We start from the raw sequence: 23,697 nt of genomic DNA on the forward strand, positions 1-23,697 counted from the left end.
AATAAGTAATAGGAAGATCCAACGGAAAATGTTCAAATATCACTCAGAAGAAGAAACAGGAAAGACAGAGGTAGTGGCAAAAGAGAGGGAATAATGTAGGAGAGGAAGCTCAGAGAGACATGAGGGTAGAGATATGAACTGGGAGAGCAGGGATAGGGAGACAGAAGGCCTGAAGAAAAAAAGACAGACTGCCAGCAAGGCGTTTCTGGAAACAACTGTGTGATGTGGTGGGTTGGGGAGGGGCAGGAACAAATTGGAGTACTAAGTCATTGTAGGCAAATTAGAGATTATAACAGGGACTCTGGCAGGGACTCATAGTAGCAGGGCTGATAGTGTCTTTAGAGAACAACCTCTAGCCTCACAAGACTCCTAGTAGAGGGAGAGAAACACCAGCCCACCCTCAATAACTTTGACCCCAAATTACCCTGTTTACAAGATGTGCAGGTTTAAAGATAGAGCAGAGATTGAGGGAATATCCAACAAATCCCTGGCTCAACCCAACACCTGCCCCAGGGGAAGAGATCCAATCTCTGACACTATAAATGATACTTTGCTATGCTTGCAGACAGAAGCCTATCAGAATTGTCCACTGAGAAGCTCTGCACAGAAGCTCTTCAAAACAGATGCTGAGATTCACAGCCAACATTGGGAAATGCAAAGGGAGTCTTTTGAGAAGGTGGGGGGAAAGAGAAAAGAACCAGGAAATGACAAGAGATCTACAAGAAGACCCACATAGCCAACTAGCCAGGCCCCAGAGGAGCTCGCTGAGACTGAATTGTCAACCAATGACCATTCATGGACTGTACCTAGGTTGCTTTCATCAAAGTAGCCAATGGGCACTTCACACTTCATGTGTGTCCTCTGGTAAGGGGAGATGGCTGTCTCTGATATGCACTGTGATGCCAGCTTTTTGATCACTCCTCCTCTGGCAGGCCTGCTTTGCCAGGCCACAAGGGAAAAGGACAGACTCAGTCCTGATGTGACTTGATGAGCTGGGGTGGATGGGAAGGAGGTCTTCCCTTTTCTGGGGTATAGGGGAAAGGAGAAGGAGGAGAGGAATGGAGGGTAGGAATGGGAGGTGAGGACCTTGGTGCTATGACCAGGATGTAACATATATATATATATATAAATATATATATATATATATATATATATATATATATATATATGTAATTAAGTGAGCTAGTTTTCATATACATATGGAAATAAAAGTAACTGGAGTGAGCTAGTTAGGATCAGTCTTTTTTTTTTTTTTTTTTTTCCAGAAGGCTAAACCCATTTGTCCCTGCAGAATTGAAGCCTTATTATCTTGGTGAGCTTTTCTCTCTACTACAACCAATACTATGAAATACCGGGAACCCAATGCGGCAGGTAACAGGGCTCTTTAAAACCTTACTTCCCTTTCTAATAAGTGAGTGATTTCTAAGCTTTTATGGAGAAGAGACTTGAGAAAGTAAGGATATGTGTGATAGGTGCTGGAAGCTGCTTATTGCTTGGTGTAAAATAAAATTTTCTATGTGTAAGTTTATTTCAATGATGGAAATAATGAAGATTAGTAATATAAATGTTTTGGGATAGTCATGGCCATGTCTTCAGTAACATACGGCATGAGACAAAATGGATAATAATTAAATCAGACTTACTAAAACCAATCTGCTTATAGTCTCAGCAGAAGAAAACTCAGGAAAACAAACCACAACTTACTTAGTAATTTTGTAAGATTATCAACAGGCCTATATATTTATAAAGGGAAAATACTTATGCCAAGCACAAACTGTTTAATTTCTTCTTAGACTTCCTTTACCTTCCAGTCAGTGGATTCTGAAATATTCCTTTAATTTATTGATTTCTCCATTTAAGTTTTTTGCTTATTCCTGTATCTTTACCAAATACATTCAGTGATGGCTGATACACTTACTGTAGTAAGGTATATATAATTATGTTTCATTCTAGCTTATTTCCACAAATTAACTAGGCGATGGAACTCATGATAACATTGAAGCATAAGTACAAAACAAACAAATAAACAATCAGTGAAACCATGGTAAATGGAGTTCAGTAACCACTAGGTAAAATGTGTATTCCAGGTAGAATTACTCTAATTATATTATATTTGAAAAGTTATCATAACTGAAGACCAAATAGTAATAAGATATAAGGCTGAATGATGACATTAAAATATCCTGTTACTTCTGTGAAAAGAAGAAATTTATACTTGGTTAATTAAAGTATAGCTACATGAACAGTGTACATATATATATATATATATATATATATATATATATATATATATAATTCATAAGTGTTATGAAAAATTTCTGAGACGTCACAGAAAGGAATTGAGATATAAAATTTTAGAAAATATTAGAGAAGGCAAGCACATAGGATGATTATAACAGCTTTTTAAAATTTATGAGGTTTCCTATTTATTTCATGTATTACATATTATAATTTTTCATGATTAAGTATAGAAACAAAACTGATTTCACCCTATTTGGCATCAACTAGCACTTAGATAGAGGATGACGTTGACATTCTTACGTTTCTGACAGCCTGATTTGAGGGTTTGAATTATTTTAGGAATATATCCCTATGCTACAATTTTTAAAGTTTTTTCTTCCTTACCAAATGTGATAAATCTCTGTGAATAACTTATATTATATTGTCTTGGAAATAGGGCTTTACCTCTCAACCACCCATGAAATCACAGCATGAATTCATTCTTCACCAATAGATTCTATTTTGGTAGCCAGATGTGGCTGGAAGAAGAAAATCATGACTATGCCAGCATGGAAGAGGGGATCAGGGTGTACTTAATTAAACAAAGGCCAAGAAATGTATAAAACGTGAAAAACACATTAGCAACTAGCACTCAGGTAGAACTTACTATGTAATTTGAATGTTCCTTTTAGTATTTTAGCTGCCTCCCAATTGTTAATGTAAATGAGCCACATAATTTTTTTCTGAAATAAGTTAAGAACAAGAAATCTCAAAAGTATTAAAAGAACAAAGAACCAAATTCTTTATGAACAGAAGTATCTTTGTTATTGGATTTTGAGACCAGAGTCCATAAGCAATCATGCGTGTCAAACACGAACGACACTCAAGCCTCAGAGAATGCCACTTTAACATTATTATTCACTTACAAAAATGTTCTTTTAATATTCTGAAGTTTGTTCAAAGCAGAGTTTCCAGATACATCCTCCAGCATCTTGATCAGATTTGATTTGACTGTCCCTTGAACTTTCTTGGCCCTGTTAAACTTGACCCTTTACCCAGATGGAATTTCAAGAGGAAGGATGCTGAAATAAGCACTGTGAACCTTGCAAAGTGCGGATAGATAATTCAATCTTTAGACAGCCTCTCAAAGTAACATGTGTCCTTAGATCACAAGATAGTGACAAGAATATTTTCATATTTGAAATATGTTTCAAAATGCCCATTTCTACAATTTAAGTTTCTGAAACTTTTAACCAGTTTTCTTATCACAAAGACAAATATTTTTTTATTCTTAAGATGAAAGTTATATGTACTTCATTATCTAGAAATTATTCCTGCATATTTAAATTTTACAGAGTTTATAACACGTAAATGGGTGGTCTAAAATAATGTCAAGTTAGTACATATTCACTTCTTTGTTTATAAAGTTATCTTAATATATAAATTTCTGAAATTAGCATTTAGAATTTGTCATTACTCTATTTTTCTGAGGATTCTAGTCATAATTCAGCTTCAAATTTGTAATTATAAAGATACCTTCAGTATTATAATATTGGTACACATCCCTATGGCCCTCAGCTTTTATATACACCTATCATATAAGCATATATTATTATAAAAGTGAACTAATTTTCAATTCAGTACTTTTGAATGTGTGACTCTTAGACACAAAACTAATGTTCAAATTTTTGAACACTTTTGGCCTGAAGTAAAATCACCAATAGACAAAGAGCCTGAACTGAAGAATTAAACATACAAATGCTTTCTGAATAAAAATGTTGTGTATCTTCTAAAGAAATTCAAATATATTTAAGGCTGATTTCCATTAAATATAACTTAAAATCAAGTGAAGAATGGGCTGCTTAAAATATCATTGTCAAAAATTGAACATAATTAGCAACTGATTTATATTTAAAACTTCCACAATTGCACTGAGTATTAAAATATAATTTTTTATTTTTCTGAGGTTTCCAGGACCAGCAATTCTTATTTTTCAATTTTAAATGTTTATTTCTTCATATATTCAACAACTATATACTAAAGGCTAATCAATCATTACATAAACACAGGAAAATTTCAATGAGGACAATGTCCTTTATAGTATAATATCTAAATGCAAAATCAAAGGTATTAAAAGCAATGATACTTTAAACATCATTGCACTGCTTACGGTTGTCAATTTGAGAAAATCTTGAATCATCTGGGATTGTCCTCTGAGTATTTCTGTGGAGATTTATCTTGATTATGTCAATTAATATTGAAAGAACCATGTTAATTGTGAAAGGAACCATTTTCTGGGCAATGGGTCCTAAATCATATAAGATAAAGTGAGCTGAATACAAGCATGCTTGCATTTGCACCTGTTCCTCAACTGTAGATGCGGCATGGCCTGTTCCCTCAAGCTCTGAGCACTGTGCCTCTTACTTCATGATAGACAATTATGGGAAGGGAACCGTGAGCCAAAACAAACTCTTTGCTCTTTAAGTTGCTTTGGTTCAATCATTTCATCCTAGCAAAGAGGAAGGAAGGAAGACAACTGTCTGTTACTTTTAACTACTTTTCTAAGACAGAGGATTAAAAACAGTTTACATATCTCTTTCAATAAGCAGTGAACAAGCATGAAATTGTGCATCTTCTTTTGGGAGCACTTAGTAAATCACATGTAAGAAGCTTATTTTCTATAGTTAATTAATTTAAAGCTTTCTAGTTAATATTCAACCACTAAGATATATTATTAATTTCTCTACATAAATGTTCATAGTTGCTACAGGAAATAAATAAGCAGTATGATATATATCATGATTGTATATTATAATTATTAAAATTTTTATTATATATTATTTACACATATTTTATATTTAAAATATAATATTGTTAATTACATATATATTGTGTATTTGTATATATAAATTTTATGTATTATGTACATATTTATATTTTATATAAAAATCCATTCATCCCTCTCTCCTCTTGTACCTGGACTCCATCCTTGCAACCTTCACCCCAATAGAAAAAAATCTTCCTGTGTAAGTTGTAATATGTCATAGCTTTTCTCACAGTATATCCTTTTGTCCACACTTCTTTGCAAATATCCATTGCGATGAGTCATTGGTCTGGTATGCAGCTTCTGGTTTCTGCTACTCTATCAAACTGAGCAACATTGGGATTCCTCTCAAATGTTTTGTTGTTACTTTGCTTTCTGGAGATCCTATAGTTTTGGATCTGTAAAACTGGCCCCTTTATGTCTTCCAGCAGTTGGTCAGGTAAATGTTGGGGTAGGTCAATCTAAATCCATGATCTGGGGCTGAGAGGTGTCTGAGAATCTCAAGTCTCAGCAGGACTAAACATATCCTATCCCACTGAGGCCTGACATGGCATCCCAGGTAGGGGAAAATGATCCAAAGGCAGGCAACAGAGTCAGAGGCAGAATACACTACCATTGTTAGCGGACCCACATGATGACTAAGCTGTATATCATGGCCTAGACCTTGACCATTTCTCTTTTCCTCTTAATTACTTAAGATTTCTGTGATATTTAGGAAAACATATTTTATTCCATTAAATTGAATTATTTTTAAAATAATTAAAATAAATTTTATTTTTTCACTTTTTTGTTGGAGCATATTGTTTTATATATACAAATCATCCAATATCTACTAAGAAACACAGGAAGTCAGCAGTGCAGTCTGCATTTATCCATTATTTTACTTCCAGTAGAAAACAATATGTTATTTGGTTTCCATAGAAACATAATGTATATTATTGCACTTCCATTTTTTTCAGTGTGTAGTGAAGGCTACAAACATTAGTTCAGTTAAACTAATCTATATTTATTTCTTACAGTCTTTCATAATGTCTATGATTATACATTAGTATATGTGACTTGCAGTAATATCTATGTTATCATGAATATAAACGGAAATATTTGCCATGATTGTATTTATTTGGAATAAAATCACAAGGAAATTATCTAAAAACAAGAAAATTCCATAGATGATTTATTCTGAATAATAAATATAGCATTGCAGGTGTGTTTTCCATAGTTGAAGTAGTATATATATTTAAAGCCTAATTCTTTCTTAAATTTTCATGATAGAACAAGTTTGTTAGTAAATTGCTACATTAAATAAGTAATCATGAAAATACAGTGATGTATATTGTCATCTTTATATGATATAAAAAATAAAAGAAGATTAAAAATGTATAGACATGTTTTCTGGATAAGAAATAAAATTGTGTCAGTTATTCAAAGAGATAAACATTGAAATCTAGCATTTTCAAACCCATTGTCTATATGATAATATGAAACGAGTCCTAGAATATAGAAGTTATTTTATAAAAGCAATATTGACAAAAGAAAAACTTGTATTTAACTGAAATGCAGCTCAAAGAATGTGGTGGCTATCATAATAAAGTCCCGGAGAAGTAAATTCAATAAATGTTTTTTAAAATGTTACTAAAATTAAAATGGTACCAATATGTTTTCCTTATGTGGCAAACAGTAAAAGAAAACAAAGAGTATGGTTAGCATTCCTAATGAGGGAAGATATTGACAATAATTAACAGTAGGTATAAAAATCTATTTATCAATAATAAAATTTCACTTTCAGACATGAAAGTTGTTTAAGTATCACACTGAGTTTTGAGGCAAGGCTGAAGTCACCAAATAGAATGGAAAAAGTGAAAAGGTAGCCCCATCTTTCAGACACAGAAAATTAGAATCACAAGAATAAAGTGTGAGCCATGTAGAGATTTGTTAGAATAGCCATACCAAAATATGCCTCAAAAATATTGACTTAAATCAAGATAAATTTAGAATCTGTCAGCTCTGGAGATAGAGGTGTGTGTCTGCAAAGCATTAGGCAGTCCTCCCTAGCCATTTCTTTGCTTCTGGATATTGGCTGATAATCTTTACTCACATTAGTTTAGAGATGTATGGCACTAGTTCTGTGCAATAGGATGTTCTGCTTCTGAGTGTCTTCATAATGTTACCTTCTTAGAAGGATACCAACAGTACTGAGGAGCTATCCCTACTCAAGTGTGGTTTCACTGTAAATAACTGTGTCTACATATTCTCCAGAAAAGATCACTTTCAGGAAGGCTAAATATTCAAATATACATAACTTTCAGAGGCAGATTTGAACCTGTGCTAGATAGACAAAGCTCTTTTGACAAAATAATATGTTATTCCAGGTAGAAAATGTTACTTAAACCCATGAACATGATCATAATAAAAGATTGATGATCAGTCGAAGACAATGTACAAGAGTGAGCTAGGAAGCAAGGTGTCCCATTGTGTGGCAATTGACTCACCTATAGCAAACTCGAAAGTGAATAAGAAGTTCAAAGATTGGGTTCATGCTGTGCAGATATAAAGGCAAACATCTTGTTTTCAGCAATTTCATATTGTAAAAGTTGAACATACAAAAGAAAAAGAGTAACTATTCATAACAATAAACTAATATAGCGAAAGATTTTTAAATACTAGATGTAGTAATCATAGGGGAAAACAGTACACTCTATCATTTTTCTCAAGGAGTAAGTACATATCCTAGGTTCACAGAAGTTGATATAATGTTGTGAACCAGCAAACTCAATGCCCCCCAAAGAAATATTAAAACTCTGAAATTCAGAACTATGACTTTAAAATCTTTATTATGACAAAAGTGCCAGCAGGTTAAATACACATTCAAACTGGAAAAGAAATATTATATTGCTTTCATAGAAGAAGTACAATGTCTCACATTTTTAAATTGTATTATTTATTTTATTCAAAATGTACATTTGTGCATTGTTGAGTTAAAAAGTTTAAATTGGTTTCCTACGAGATATTGAACCTTTCAATTCTTCATGTAAAAAAACTTTGTCCCATTTTTTCATGTATAAGTCCAGTGAGTAAATTATCTAACACAAAATATACAGTATTGCTTTCCACTAAATATTACAATACTTGTCTTGAAAGATAGTAATATCTTTCAAGTAATGTCTGTGGTATGTTATTGAAACATAAGTCTGGGTTCAATAGCATTTTTACACAACTGATCTCTACGAACATGGATCATTTTGACACTCATAGTTTTACTACATATATACACATATTTACAAACTATATTCACCTATCCAAGCTAGCAGGTTATTTGTATTTAAATGGCCCTTCTGATGATTCACCCGAGCTATTCTATAAGCTTTAATGATGATTCTCTTTCAAAAGAGCCCCCTTACCAAATTTTATTATCATACATATAATTCACAATCAAATGACAGACCTTGTATAATGTCTTCTGTAAATGGACTATTTTTCAAGTTTATGTTTACAACTGATCAAAGGTATAAACAGAAAATAGGAATAAACTTAGTTGTAAGTATTTCTTCCTGTAATAAATATGTTGTTCCCTCCACCTACAAAGGACAAAAGACACCTTGCTGGTGGTGTTGTCCTTGTATCACTCAGGGGCAAAGTAGATTGCAATTTTTTACTCATCATAGCTCGATGCCTTGCTTAGTGGCCAAAGCTCTCTTATTCCTAGGACTCAGAAAATTCAAAAGCAGGCAGTTTAGGGGGTGAAGAGGAAGACTGACTGCCATGCCACCCACAGATGCGCCCTGTAGCACATGGAACAGGTGGTCCATAGATACTGATTTGCTACCACATCATACTGCACTAATGGAAGATGGCACCCAGGGGCATGCCAGCCACATGGACAGCCTGCAGCATGAACCACCACAATGTGTCAATATGTGCTCATCAGATAGGAAAGAAAGAGAAGTGGAGCAGCTTGAGCATTATAAAGAGAAATGGAACTGGCTACTCAAGGGTGGAAAGAAGTAGCCTGTTGGAAATGACCAGACCCTGCCACATAGGGCCATGGTGAGGTGCCAACTCAAACTGACTCTGAATGCCTCTCTGAGTCAGTGGCCAAGCATCAGAAGGTGTCAATGTCAATGTTGCAAATTACCAGTAGAGAACATGGAGATGTCCTGGGACAGGTAGTTGTCCATAGTCTGTGAATAACTAGCCTTGCTCCTCACTGGATATATCCCTGTGTAGAGTAACGACCACATCTCACCAGCTGCACTTGGATAAACAGGCTTTGTGCCTAGCCCAGACAGCACATTGGAGCTGGCCCAGCTGACAGGGTATGTGGTGAGCTCATCCCATGACTTATCTGCCTTGAGGTGGCACAGACACTGACATAATACCCCTCCACCTGTACCTTGCCACCCCCAGCAGTCAGAAAGGCAGCCAACTGGGTCATGAGAGCTAACCCTGTCTCAGCAGCTGTTAAACCTTGTCCCACCCTCTATTCCTCTAATTATTCACAACTTTGGGTAACCACCTTTTAATGATCAATACTATGAGAACAAAATTTCAAGATTCCAAACATAAATTGTATTTTGAATTTTAAATTGACTTATTTTATTTAGCATAACAAACCTCCATACCTATGCCTATTGTCACAAATGAAAACGTTTCACAGTTTTCTGTAGCAGAATAGTATTTCATCAGAGATAGATGCCACATTTTCTTTATACTCTAAGAGGGACTTCAGTGGTAGAAAATTTATAGCTATTGTGATTAATTTCTCTTTTTTTAACTGAAAGTAGATTCTTCTTTTATAGAGTACTTATTGACCACAGTTTCTCCCTCTTCCACTTCTTCGAGCTCTTCCCCACATCCTCTCTTCCCAATTGCTAACACATCTCTATTTCCCTTCAGAAAAGAGAAAGCCTTCAGGAGACAACAACAAAACATGGCAAAACAAGATTCAATAAGACAAGGCAAAAGCCTTTATATTGATGCTGGACGAGGCAAGCTAATAGAAGGAAACTAATGCATCAATAGATTCAGACACACCTGTTCCTACTTTTAGGAGTCCTATATAACTACAAGTCAACATATATAGAGGACCTGTTGCAGACCTATGTAAGAGCAGTATTTGCAGTTTCATTTTCTCTGACCCATATAAGTCCTTCTTATTTGACTCATGTTCTTCTGGTGTTCTCCATCCCATCTGACTCCTCCAATAATTTCTGCACACCCCCCCCCCACCACCAAGCAAGGTTCTAAGTAGAAAGAAACCCTATGGAGAAAGCCCTCTGGTTTATACTGACTGGCTGTGGATCTCTGCACATCCTCTCATCTGGGACCAGAGGAAGCCTCTCTGATGACAAATACACAAGGTACCAAGGCACTGATCTGTAGGTATAACAGAATATTTTTAGGAATCATTTCATTGATTTTTAAATTTGTCAATATTATTATGATTGTTGCCTTTATTGATGGCCATGTTTAGTTGTACCCTAGGTCTCTTGCCATTCGTATAATGTAGTGCATGAGCACCTTCTTGTGGTGTGTGCTTCAAGATCAGCTACACCTTGGTTGGACACTCCAAGAAGTTCTTTATCCTCGCTGCTACAGCACATCATGCTCTGCCATCCGTGTATATTTCAAGCCTACATAATTGGAATCTTTGTGAGTATGAATTCAAAAGTGCCTAGATTAGATCATGTGGATAGTGCTACTCTTAGGAAATTAAAAATATATGTGAGTTGTCATAATCTTATACTATATTTTACTCACAGGGTACTCAGGTTTCTTCTTTTTACATAACCTTCAGTAATTGTTAACCTCATTATTACCTGAGTGACATGGCGTTTCCCCATGGATTTAACTTGCATTCCTCTGATAATCAGTGATGTTTTGTCACCTGTCACACATGCTATGCATTTCACCACTTGTATGATTCTTTGGAGAAATGATAGTGATAATAAATTACATAGTGTGTGTGTGTGTGTGTGTGTGTGTGTGTGTGTGTGTGTGTGTGTGTGTGTTCCCATATGCACAGAATAAAGTGTGACTCTATAACAAAAGCAGTATTTTCTAAGCCACATAACTTAAACATGAATAAGGACCCAACATTTAATTATTTGCAAATAGAAAAAAGAATGACTTTATAACTCAATTCAATTTTTTATGTTTAAAAATTATTTTATGACCCAATTTATATACGTTAAAATGTGACCCAAATTCATATATATATATATATATATATATATACACACACACACAAATATCTCTTACATACTATCATGTGCTTCAAACATTTTCCTTTACATTTTCAGTGGTATTTCTCACCACTACAGGTTTGTGTTGTTTGTGGATTTTTACATTTTATTTACATACATATAGCGTGTATTATATTTTTATATACATATAGCATATATTATATTTATATATATATACACACTCATCTCTTCTTAGGTACTTAGATTCAACAGCTTCTTCCCATTCAGATTTTTTTCTTTAGTCTCCTGGTTATTTGACTGTGTAAATTATTTATTAGTTTGATATATGCCTATTTTACAGTTTTCTTTTTGTTTCTTGGTCACATCTGGAAGCATTTCTCCTATATTCTTTTAAAACCCTTCAGACCTTCCATCTGAGATTTAAATTTCAACCAATTTTATTTGATATTTATTGCTGTTAAGAGAAATGGACATTGGCTCCTTATTCTGTCTGCAACATTATTTACCCCATCGACATTTACTGAAATAGCACACTCTTCACCACTATCAGTTCTTTGTACCTTGGACAAAAACAGGTTTGTTTTCAGGAGATGAGCTTCTATTATGCAGAAATTTTATTAGATGTATGGTTACCTACCACAATGCTCATATTATGTATAAATGTGATTTTTTTAACGACTGTGGTAAGAAGTTTCATAAAGACCATAGACATTTTCCAGTGCTCTGCAACATTAAATGAACACACACAAACAAATAAACACACCCATAAGCACTTACTATTTATGCATTATTTAATAAATGTGACTTGATTGTTCAGTTTTTACTGAAAAGATTGTTTTGTCCTATTAGTAGCTATGTTTCATTAAATCAGTTTCTGGAGTTTATAGCTCTGTGCAAAAAGTACAACTTTACGGAGGTAGAGACTTGAACACTGTAGGTCTGATGTGGCCTGTTCTTATGAATGCCAAAAGGCACTCAGGTAATACTAAAGCTCATCTACAGTCTACATTACAATGCAGCTCTGAGGGAACCCCTTCCAACTTTGTTGTTTTAATACAATGGTGAAAATATTTTCCCTTTAAATAACAGCCAAAAGCAGTGTTGAAATTTGTTACATTATTAGTCTGTGTGGAATTGATATCTATACGCACAAAATGAAGTGGGATTCTATAGGAAAAACACTGTTTAAAGCAGATAATTTAAACTTGAGTAAAAGACACAACATTGAATTACTAGTAAATAGATAAAAGATTGAATTACATAATTCGGTGTAATTTTTTTACATGTAAAAGGAGTCCATGATCCAATCTATGTATATTATCACTCTACAATTCATAATATATGTAAGTATATATATGAAAATATTTCTTATATGATATCATGTGCTTCAAATGCTTTCTTTTATACGATTTGATCTCTAGTTCTCATCACCACAGGTCTCTGTCCTTTGTGATTTTATTTTGTCACTACTGGAAACTTCTTAGAAAACTGTCACTCAAAACAGGCACAGATTTCGAACACTAAACCAACTGAGAGAAATATCCAAGACTAGCAGACAATTTTCTTCCTCTGCAGTTCTAGTTATAAAGCTCAAATATAAAAGGAGAAAGTCATTGTCGAATGGCATACACATTTTAAGATGCTTTCAATGGATTCATTTGTATTCTAGAGTAGTGTTCTGAGGAGTTTTTTACTACCTAAAAAAGTAAAAGAAGTCTTTTAAAAATATTAAAATGGATATGTCATCTTCACAAGGATGGTTATTATAGCCATTGATCATGTACCAACATAGATAAGATTTTGAACTTCACAGTTAAGTACAAACCAACCAGCAACTTCCTATTTGATATATAGATGAAGTGAAATTGTTTTAAGAATGAATACAGAATTTGTTTGTGGTATACAATTTATTACTATGTGTGAAAATAAATTAAACCCTGCAAGCTATATTAAATGTAACGCATGAGGAAAGGAAGCAATAAATTATTTGAAAATCATTTGAAAGCATCACTGTTAATGTGCTGTTAAACCACAGTAGCACTAAATGCAGGGACAAATATTATTAAACCTGCCAGAGTTCCCTAAATGTATTTTATACAATTCTTTAAAGAACATAAGCAAAGGAACTGACTACAAGATTTTGAATAAATATATTATTATGGTATGTATGTTAAACCTTTATAGAAGTTACCAATTTAAGATTCTCATAAAATAATTCCATCTGTGATGGCTAAAACATAAGTTGCTTTGGACTTCTAAAGAGAACATTGAAACTATTAACTTTATGTTTGGTGGATGAAAGAAAATGTGATAAATGAAGAGAGTAGCCTAAAACTGCACTTACCCAGCTTTATTTAGCATCTCTGCTCAGTTAACTGACTTCTCTATCTTCAGCTCTAATATTGTGCTGGCTAAGTTTTTTAGTGTGCACTAAATCCCAGCCATATAAAAGTGAAGCTAAATAGTATTTACCGGTCTTTTCTATACAAAGTGCAAAGCAGCATTCCATTTATAATCCTATAATAACACTTTGTAATCTGCATACCAATGCAGTGCAAATAACACGTTTACTTTAGAAATGAGCATAATTAGATTATATAGATCATAGTCGAATTAGACAGAGTGACCTTTTGCTAGCATTCTCTGATAACTCAGGAAAATTTTACTACTTGGCTGCCTTTTCTCATTTATACTAAATGATCAGTTTCTGGCACAAGCCTCTAAAATCTTCAGAATCCTTGGCAGTTTGGGATTTATATGAAAACTTTTTTCCACCCCTAGCAGAATACAGTTTTATTGTTGAGCACTGAGCACTAGAATGAATACTATCTGTATAAATTTGAGATGAAAAGAAACCCAAAACTGCATACTGAGGGGGGACATAAAATGCATTTTTACTGAATGGTATATGGGCTCATCTAACGTTTTAATTAACATATTTTTGAGAAATAGTTTGATATTTTATTATAATTTAAATTCATTTTAAAGTGTTCTCTGCAGAGTTTAAAGGCAGCTATTTACAAGTAACAGGTCGGAAATGTTGCTTCAAATGACTACAGTTTCACAATTACATTTAGGTTTTAGTGGAACTGTATCTGTTGGCCCAATATAACAGTAAGGAAAGACAATGATTGAAAGGGAGTGATGCAACAGGAACATCTACCAATGATTTGCAGAACAAAATAGTGTTGCTTCTTCTTAAGAAATGAAGATTAAATAAAAAATAAAATTATAAACTTTAACATATTTCTCCTCTCTCATTGACCTCTTTACAGCACATTAAAAATCAAGGAAATTACCTAACTATAAAGCAGACAAATGGTTTTGTCTTCTCAAGATCTTAGTGGTCACACCACAAAGCCATCACTGCTGTTTTGCCTCTGAAAAGTTTTAAATAAATAAGTTCAACAATAAAGAGTTACACCTGATTTGCTTTTTCTCAGTCTCTCTTACCAACTTCATAATGAAAAGGTTGTCCTTTTAACATAGTTATCATCCTTTTCATCATCATTACCATTACCTCATTATTATTATTATCATCTCATTTTTACTGTTGACAAAGAATATGAGAATCTTCTTTGTGTGGGTTGTGCAAAGCATACTTTCTCATGGTAAGAAATACTAAAAGCTGGCATAAATATAAATAACCATCAACTTTCAAAAAGAAAGAATCTTGAGTTGTTATAGTCAAAATTGTAAAATAGGTAATAGATTAAGCAAATATATGTAAATTTGGAGATGAGTAGTGTATACCTGCTACATAGTCTATTATATGCCTACCAAATAAAAGATAGTGTTTCGTTATTAGCTTTACTTTATTTTATCCCCCCAAATTCAAAAGATCCATTTGATACTAAGAATACTTTGTGAAATGTAATATCAATTAAATATAGCTACTCCAACAATGCCCAGTAGCTTCTTATGTCTCTTCTTTTTTCTTTTGTGCATATTATGTTTAATCACTTGTCTACAGTAGATGAAAACTGTTATTTTCCTTATATTTCCAATGTACAAGGTGTTCCACTGCCATCATATTGAAAAGTTAACTCAAGTCTCATGTTATTGGACAAAATATTACATCTTCATATATGATATTCTGCATGTTTAAGGTCTTTATCCCAATATTATATTTTTATTTTTCCTGTTCTTTTCCATCACAGACTCTAAATACCTTATTTACTCTTTAGTTATTTACTCTTGCAATGTGTAATCAGAGTAAGAATGTTATAACTTTACTAGTTCACATTCTATTTCTAAGATATCTAAGCTATAATCATCATGCAGTATAAATGTTAGGCTACCATGTTGTACCCTATAGCTTGAAGAGGATGCTCATACATCTGCATGCCGTTTGCATAATTATACTATAATTTGTTCTGAATTTAATGTATAATTATCATAATATAATTGGTTATTTTAGGTATACTCAATTAGCTACCAATGTGTTTATATGTGGTGAATGATTATATTCAAGTTACTGAAAACATTTATTTCAATAATTCTAAATATTTTAAGGTTTTGAGACCATTGAGAGAGGCTCTTTCAAAATTTTTACATCTCTACACAATATCAGTTAAATTCTCCTCTGGAATTATTATTTTCTTATTATGGGTTTTGTGATAGTAACACAGGTCTTTGTCCTATATTCTTCATGTTTATCTTCTCTAATCACTAACTTTCATGAGTTTCCCCCATGCTTGAGTCCAGCTGTTATGTTTATAGTGAAAACTTGCTAGCCAATTTTGATCTCTCGCTTGCACGAACATAATTATTATAACAGAAATTGCAGTGGGGTTCAGATAATGAGCTTTTATCACAGTCTTGGCAGATTAGGAAAAAAAATAAGGAATGAGCTACGTTACACTTCTTTCTCCTCACAGATTTCTCATTTCTTTTATTGATATGTCCAAAGCTAATACCTGGGTCCATCTTTAAAACAATGCCTTTTAGCTTGTCTGCCTTTGCTTTGTTTGCTAAGACTCTTTCTTCCACAATCTTTGCTCAGACTTATCCTTGTTATTTCTTTCCCATGACCTGTACTCTAATCCCTTAACTCATTCTTAAATACCTATAAATATTTCCTGTCTACTTCACAGGCTCCAGATTACTTCTAAAATGCACTGCTGACAGATAATATCTTGTATAAGAGAATTTTAAAACTAACTTTTACTCCAACAAAAGAAGCCAAAGAGATTCAAATTATACATAATAATAATATATAATACATAATATATTCACATACACATATATGCATGAATGCACGTACACATGGACACACGATTCCTTGACAAATCTCATGTTGTTAATATTCATTTTCTTACTATTAGTGTTGAATACTACTCTTTCCTTCACTTGCTCAGTGTCCTAGGTTTCCACTTGAAAACTCTTATTTTTTTTTTAACTGTTTGTATCACATCATTTAAATTTAAAGTACAATATAGGTATTAATTGAAAGTTCACTCTGGTAAGTGCTGCATCTTTGTTAATCTCCTACTCTCTCACACTCTGTATCAGTATACTCTTCCTAGATTTTTGTCTTGCTTTTTATGTAATAAATCATCTCATCAAGATGATAAGATATAATATACATTAGAAGATTTATGTTGGGAAAATTTTACACATCTAAATGAAGGTGGCACATTGTTAACCTTAAGAAAATGCTAATGTATACCTTCTCTTTCCTCATATGTACACTAAGAAGTACTCTATCTGAAAAACTGCAGAAAACTCAAAAATAACTTACTGACAATATTTATTACACATTCTTCAATATAAGTAAAGTTTAAACGTACAACAAATACATATTTATATGTCATACTTTTAGCATCTTCTTTATTACATATATATAAGACATCAACTGAAGCATTTAATTTGGATTATAGTATACTTTTTCACATGGTAACACTGGTGAAAAAACTAAGAATATTTATAAATGCTATATCTCTTCTTTGAACTCATTTTACACATAAAATGACTTTGGCTGCAATATACTTGTGAATCATTACTTTTTGTAAAGCTGTTCAAGACAGTGGGGACAAATAGTTTATAAAATGTTCTTAGTTAGAAATGCTTCTTTCTCTTCATTTTGACACATCTGGGCCATGCAATTATTCACAAAGGTCATTTTGTAAAGTAGAAAAAGAACAATGACCAAAGGCAACATTTAGGTCTCAAATAGACTATGACAATTTAATCAATGGTAAAACCCAATGTCAAGAACCATCTCATTTGTAGGTAGACAGAGAGTGACATTTCTTCAGAACTAAGAACACTGGTCTGTAATAAAAACTAGTGACCCCAAAGTGCCTATATGATATTCTGAGAAATTTTTAAAGAAAAAGTGTAATAATATATTTTAACTGTGAATTCTTCTTCTCTATCATTGCTGGCACATTAAAAATGATTATGATGAACTGAACATGTTTATATTTTCAGAATAACCAGATTTAACATTGACTTAATAATATGCTTATGTCAAAATATTACTAAACATGCTTCTTAACGTTAACTAACTCACAAAATGCTATTTAACACATTTTTTTCCATTCAACAGAAATACAAAAACATAAAGAACATCTATCATAAAAGTACTCTCCATAGATATCCAAGGAGGTTGACTTTTGCATATCTTTTAAAACAAAAATTGTACTGATCATTATTAAACACTACTATGTATCTATTTTTGATTTTTTATTTTTAATATTTACTGAGAAAAGCACTTTATTTCAACACTATAAGTCTATTTGTGTGCTTTAAAATAATTATAAAACAGTAATAGACATAAATATTAGGATGATAAGTCAGTAGTATATGCAATTCATAATAATGTCTTGAGTATAGATTACTAACACACATACAAACACATACACAGACACACACACAAAGAGAAGTGAGAGAGAGAGAGAGAGAGAGAGAGAGAGAGAGAGAGAGAGAGAGAGAGAGAGAGAGAGAGAGAGTTGTCATCATTATCAATAAATATTCACATTCATTTTTGTGAAATAATCTTTGATATTTATTTTTATTTACTTGCAGAACTTGTTTTTAGGTTAAAAGAATAATATAATGTACTTTCACTGAAAATAGCTAGTTTAATCTAATATGTATAAAGAAATGTATATTAGTGATAAAAATTTTGAGAATTCTGAAGGAAGTAAAATTGTTTTAAGAAATAAAAAGTTTCAGGATAAAAGCTCATATTTCTGCACATTTATGTCAGCTGATATATTTGTATAAAATTTTTTATTTTATAGATTTTATTCATGTTGGAAAGAAAGAATCTTATAGATAGTTGTATTTGTATTTAGGGAAATATCCTGTTATAGCAACACTAGAATAACTATTTAATGACTACATGAAATTTACCATATCTAAGCTAATTCCAACTACAAATATTTCAAAGATATTTACAATTAAAAATATAGCAACCATGAAGGAAACTTCTAAATTGTTTATAGAAATGAAGATAGCAGTTAGGTGACAGCAGAAGAAATACACTGAGAAGAGGAATGTTTGATGAAGCATAACCAGCCAAGTAATTGTCAAATATCAATAACTTTTCAAGTCTGTTCCATTCTCAATTTTGCAGCTATGAAATTCCTAGTCTTTTAAATGTAATACACCATAACCTATTCATATTTAGCAGAATGTCAATAAAAGACCAAAGTAGAGATTCTACTTGTGAGTTTTTCTTTGTAACAGGAACATAACGAGCTACTTACAATATTGTGATGCTACATCAGGCAACACAAGAGAGCTGCATCACAGCACAATCCACCTCAGTCTGTGTAGTGATTATGTGTCTATGCCAGATGGTACAAGACAGGAGCCTACCATAGAGGTTCTCTGAAAGACTCCATCGAGAAGGGGATCCAAGCAGATGCTGAGATTCACAAATAAACTTCTGGGGAGCACAGGAAGTCTTATGGAAGATTTGGGGAATAGAAGGACTTGGAGGAGCCAGGAGCTCCACAAAGAGACCAATGGAGCCAACAAATCTGGGTAGAGAAGAGGGGTCCTGCAGAGATTGATACACTAAACAAGGACCATGCATGATGAGGACCTAGGCTCTCTCTTCAGATATAGTAGATAGGCAGCATAGTCTCCTTCTGGGTCTCACAATATGGGGAATAGGCAATACTCTGGTGTGGACTCTGATGCTCACAGGTTGATCATTTCCCCCTGGCAGGGTGGTCTTGCCAGACCACAGAGGAAGAGGATACAGGTAGTTCAGATGAGACTTGTCAGGATGAGGTCAGATATTAAGGGAGGAGGGCTCCCATTTTCTGAGGAATATGGGAGGGGGATATGAGGGAGTGGCGTAGGACAGGAAAGTGGTTAGGGAAGGGGCTACAATCTGGATGTCAAGTGAAAAACTTAAAATATATTCATACACATACATACACACACAGTGTTTTTACAACTATGTCTTCTTGCTCATCTTTCATGTAGCTTCTTCTGTCAATGTCTTCTCCAGTATTTTGTAAAAAATATTTCATATTCTTTCATGGGGTCTTTGTGAATCAGACCTTTTGAACTTACTAAGAAGCATACATTTTTAACCTCCTTGAGGAAGTAATGATTTGATTCACAGAAACTCACCACGTACCACTTACATAATCAAGGCCATATTAAACAATGTAGAAATGATTGTAAACAATATAGAAATTATTGAAATATGAGTATTTCTATTATGAATTATAGAGCACTCAGAATACATTTGTACTTTCTTAAAGATGCATATGTATAGGACAAAATTTGTTCCACTTTACACAACTGTTTTATATGCATTAAAATGAAACATTCATGCATGTTTCTCTATAGTGATACAATAAAATAAGAATATCATTAAAATTCTACAGCCCAGTCAGCCTTCATGCACAGAAATTGGAGACAACTACAGTGTTAGCTCAGAAAAAGCCAAATAAGGTTTTATTTCCTGATATTAATTCTTTTTTATCTAGGTTGTAATCTCTATTACAATTCATTTGGAGAAAGGAGACTTTATAAACCATATGCCATAAAGTATGCATAAATGGCTTGAAATGTAAAAGGAAATGGACACAGGAAGTTAAAAACAATATTTGGATAAAGCACTTTAAAACCAAAAAACTTGATTTTTAAAAGTCACATCCACATTTTCCCCTTGTTATTCGGCAGAATAAAAACTTGTCCTTATAGTACAGTTTGAGATCAGGTATGGAGATTCCTTTTATTGTACAAGATTGTTTTAGCTATTCTGGGTGTTTTGTTTTTCCACATGAAGTTCAGAATTGACCTTTCAATGTCTTTAAAAAATTGTGTAGGTATTTTGATAGGGATTGCATTGAATCTACAGATTGCTTTGGTAGGATGGCCATTTTTACTATGTTAATTCTCCCGATCCATGAGCAAGGAAGATCATGCCATCTTCTCAGGTCATCTTCAATCTCTTTCTTCAGAGTTTTGAAATTTTTTTCATACACATCCTTCACTTGCTTAGTTAGGGTAACTCCTAGATATTTTATATTGCTTGTGGCTAATGTGAAGGGTGTGGTTTTCCTAATTTCTTCCTCTGCAAGCTTGTCATTTGTGTATAGGAAGGCTACAGACTTTTTTGAGTTAATTTTGTATCCAGCCAATTTGCTGAAGGTGTTTATCAGCTGTAGGACTTCTCTGGTGGAATTTTGAGGGTCACTTATGTACACTATCATATCATCTGCAAATAGGAATAATTTGACTTCCTCCTTTCTCATTTGGATACCGTTGATCTCCTTTTGTTGTCTTATTGCTCTGGCTAGAACTTCGAGTACTTTATTGAAGAGATATGGAGAGAGTGGGCAGCCTTGCCTTGTTCCCGATTTTAGAGGAATTTTTTTTTAGTATCTCACCATTTACTTTGATTTTGGCTATTGGCTTGCTGTATATAGCCTTTATTATGTTGAGGAAAGTGCCTTGTATCCCCGATCTCTCTAAAACTTTAAACATGAATGGGTGTTGAATTTTATCAAATGCTTTCTCTGCATCCAAGGAGATGATCATGTGGTTTTTTATTTTCAGTTTGTTTATATGGTGGATTACATTGATGGATTTCCGTATATTAAACCGTCCCTGCATGCCTGGAATGAAGACTACTTGGTCATGATGAATGATATTTTATATGTGTTCCTGTATTCGTTTTGCAAGTATTTTATTTAGTATTTTTGCATCTATGTTCATAAAAGAAATTGGTCTGAAATTCTCTTTCTTTGTTGAGTCTTTGTGAGGTTTAGGTATCAGTGAGACTATGGCCTCATAGAATGAATTTGGTAATGTTCCATCCATTTCTGTATTTTGGAGAAACTTGTAGAGTATTGGTATTAGCTCGCCCTTGATGGTCTAGTAGAGTTCTGCAATGAAACCATCTGGCCCTGTGCTTTTTTTGGTTGGGAGACCATCGATGTGTGCTTCTATTTCTGTAGGGGAAATGGGACTATTTAGCTTGTTTATCTGTTCTTCATTCAACTTTGGCAAGTGAAATTGATCAAGAAAATCGTCCATTTCCCTTAGATTTTCAAATTTTGTGGCGTATATGCCTTCAAAGTAGGATCTTATGATTCTTTGAATTTCTTCAGTGTCTGTTGTTATGTCTCCCTTTTCATTTCTGATTTTGTTGATTTCAATACTGTCTCTCTGCCTTTTAGTTAGTTTGGCTAATGGTCTGTCTATCTTGTTGATTTTCTCAAAGAACCAGCTTTTGGTTTTGTTGATTCTTTGGACTGTTTTCTTAGTTTCTAATTTGTTAATTTCAGCCAGGAGTTTGATTATTTCCAGGCGTCTACTCCTCTTGGGTGTTTCTGCTTCTTTTTTTTCTAGGGCTTCCAGTTGTGTTGTTAAGATGCTTATGTGCGATGTTTCCAATTTCTTTTTAAAGGCACTTAGTGCTATGAATTTTCCTCTTAGCACTGCTTTCAATGTATCCCACAAATTTGGGTATGTTGTTTCTTCATTTTCATTGAATTTCAGAAACTCCTTGATTTCTTTCTTTATTTCTTCCCTGACCCAGGTGTCATTTAGCAGAGAGTTGTTTAGTTTCCACGTACGTGTAGGCTTTTTGTTATTTCTGTTGTTGTTGAATTGCAGCCTAAGAGCATGGTGATCTGATAGGATACAAGGTATTATTTCAATCCTCTTGTATCTATTGAGGCTTGCTTTGTGACCTACGATGTGATCAATTTTGGAGAAGGTTCCATGGGGTGCAGAGAAGAAGGTGTATTTTTTCTTGTTTGGGTGAAAGGTTCTATAGATATCTGTTAGACCCATTTGATCCATGGCATTGGTTAATGATGTTATTTCTCGGCTTAGTTTCTGTTTCAATGACTTATCCTTCAGTGAGAGTGGGGTGTTGAAGTCTCCCACTATTATTGTGTGGGGATCGATGTGTGGTTTAAGCTTTTTTAGGAGATCTTTTCCAAATGTGGGTGCCCTTGTATTGGGAGCATAGATGTTCAGAATTGTGATGTCATCTTGGTTGACTTTACCTTTGATGAGTATGAAGTGTCCTTCCTCATCCCTTTTGATTAATTTTGGTTGAAAGTCTATTTTGTTCGATACTAAAATGGCTACGCCTGCTTGCTTCTTGTGACCATTTGCTTGGAATATTTTTTTCCAACCTTTTACCCTGAGGTAATGCCTTTCATTATGGGTGAGATGTGTTTCTTGAATGCAGAAGAATGTTGGATCTTGTTTATGTACCCATTCAGTTAGTCTGTGTCTTTTTATTGGAGAATTGAGGCCATTGATGTTGAGAGATATTAATGAGCAGTGACTGTTAAGAGTCTTAATTTTGATGTTGTTTCCAGTCGAGCGTTTGTGTAGTTGTGTTTTTGCCATGGGATAGTTATCTATTTCCTGGGTAGTTTTGGTTGTAGCTTGACCCTTTGGGATGAAGTTTTCCTTCTAGTACCTTCTGTAAAGCTGGATTTGTGGATAGGTACTGTTTGAATTTGTTTTTGTCATGGAATATTTTGTTTTCTCCATCAATGGTTATTAATAATTTTGCTGGGTAAAGTAGTCTGGCCTGGCATCTGTGGTCTCTTAGGGTTTGCAGGATCTCTGTCCAGGCCCTTCTGGCTTTTATGGTCTTTGCTGAGAAGTCGGGTGTAATTCTGATAGGTTTACCATTAAATGTTATTTGGCCCTTTTCCCTTGTAGCTTTTAATATTTTTTCTTTGTTCTTCATGTTTTGTGTTTTGATTATTATGTAGCGGGCAGTTTTTCTTTTCTGGTAAATTCTATTTGGTGTTCTGTAGGCCTCTTGTAAGTTTATAGGCATTTCTTTCTTTAGATTGGGGAAATTTTCTTCTATAATTTTGTTGAGAATAGTTTCTGGGCCCTGGAGTCTGATGTCTTCTCTTTCTTCAATGCCTATTATCCTCAGATTTCTTCTTTTCATGGTGTCCTTAATTTCTTGGATGTTTTGTGTCAGGAGTTTTC

This window comes from Acomys russatus, chromosome 18 (genome assembly GCF_903995435.1).
Source record: "Acomys russatus chromosome 18, mAcoRus1.1, whole genome shotgun sequence".
NCBI lineage: Eukaryota > Metazoa > Chordata > Mammalia > Rodentia > Muridae > Acomys > Acomys russatus.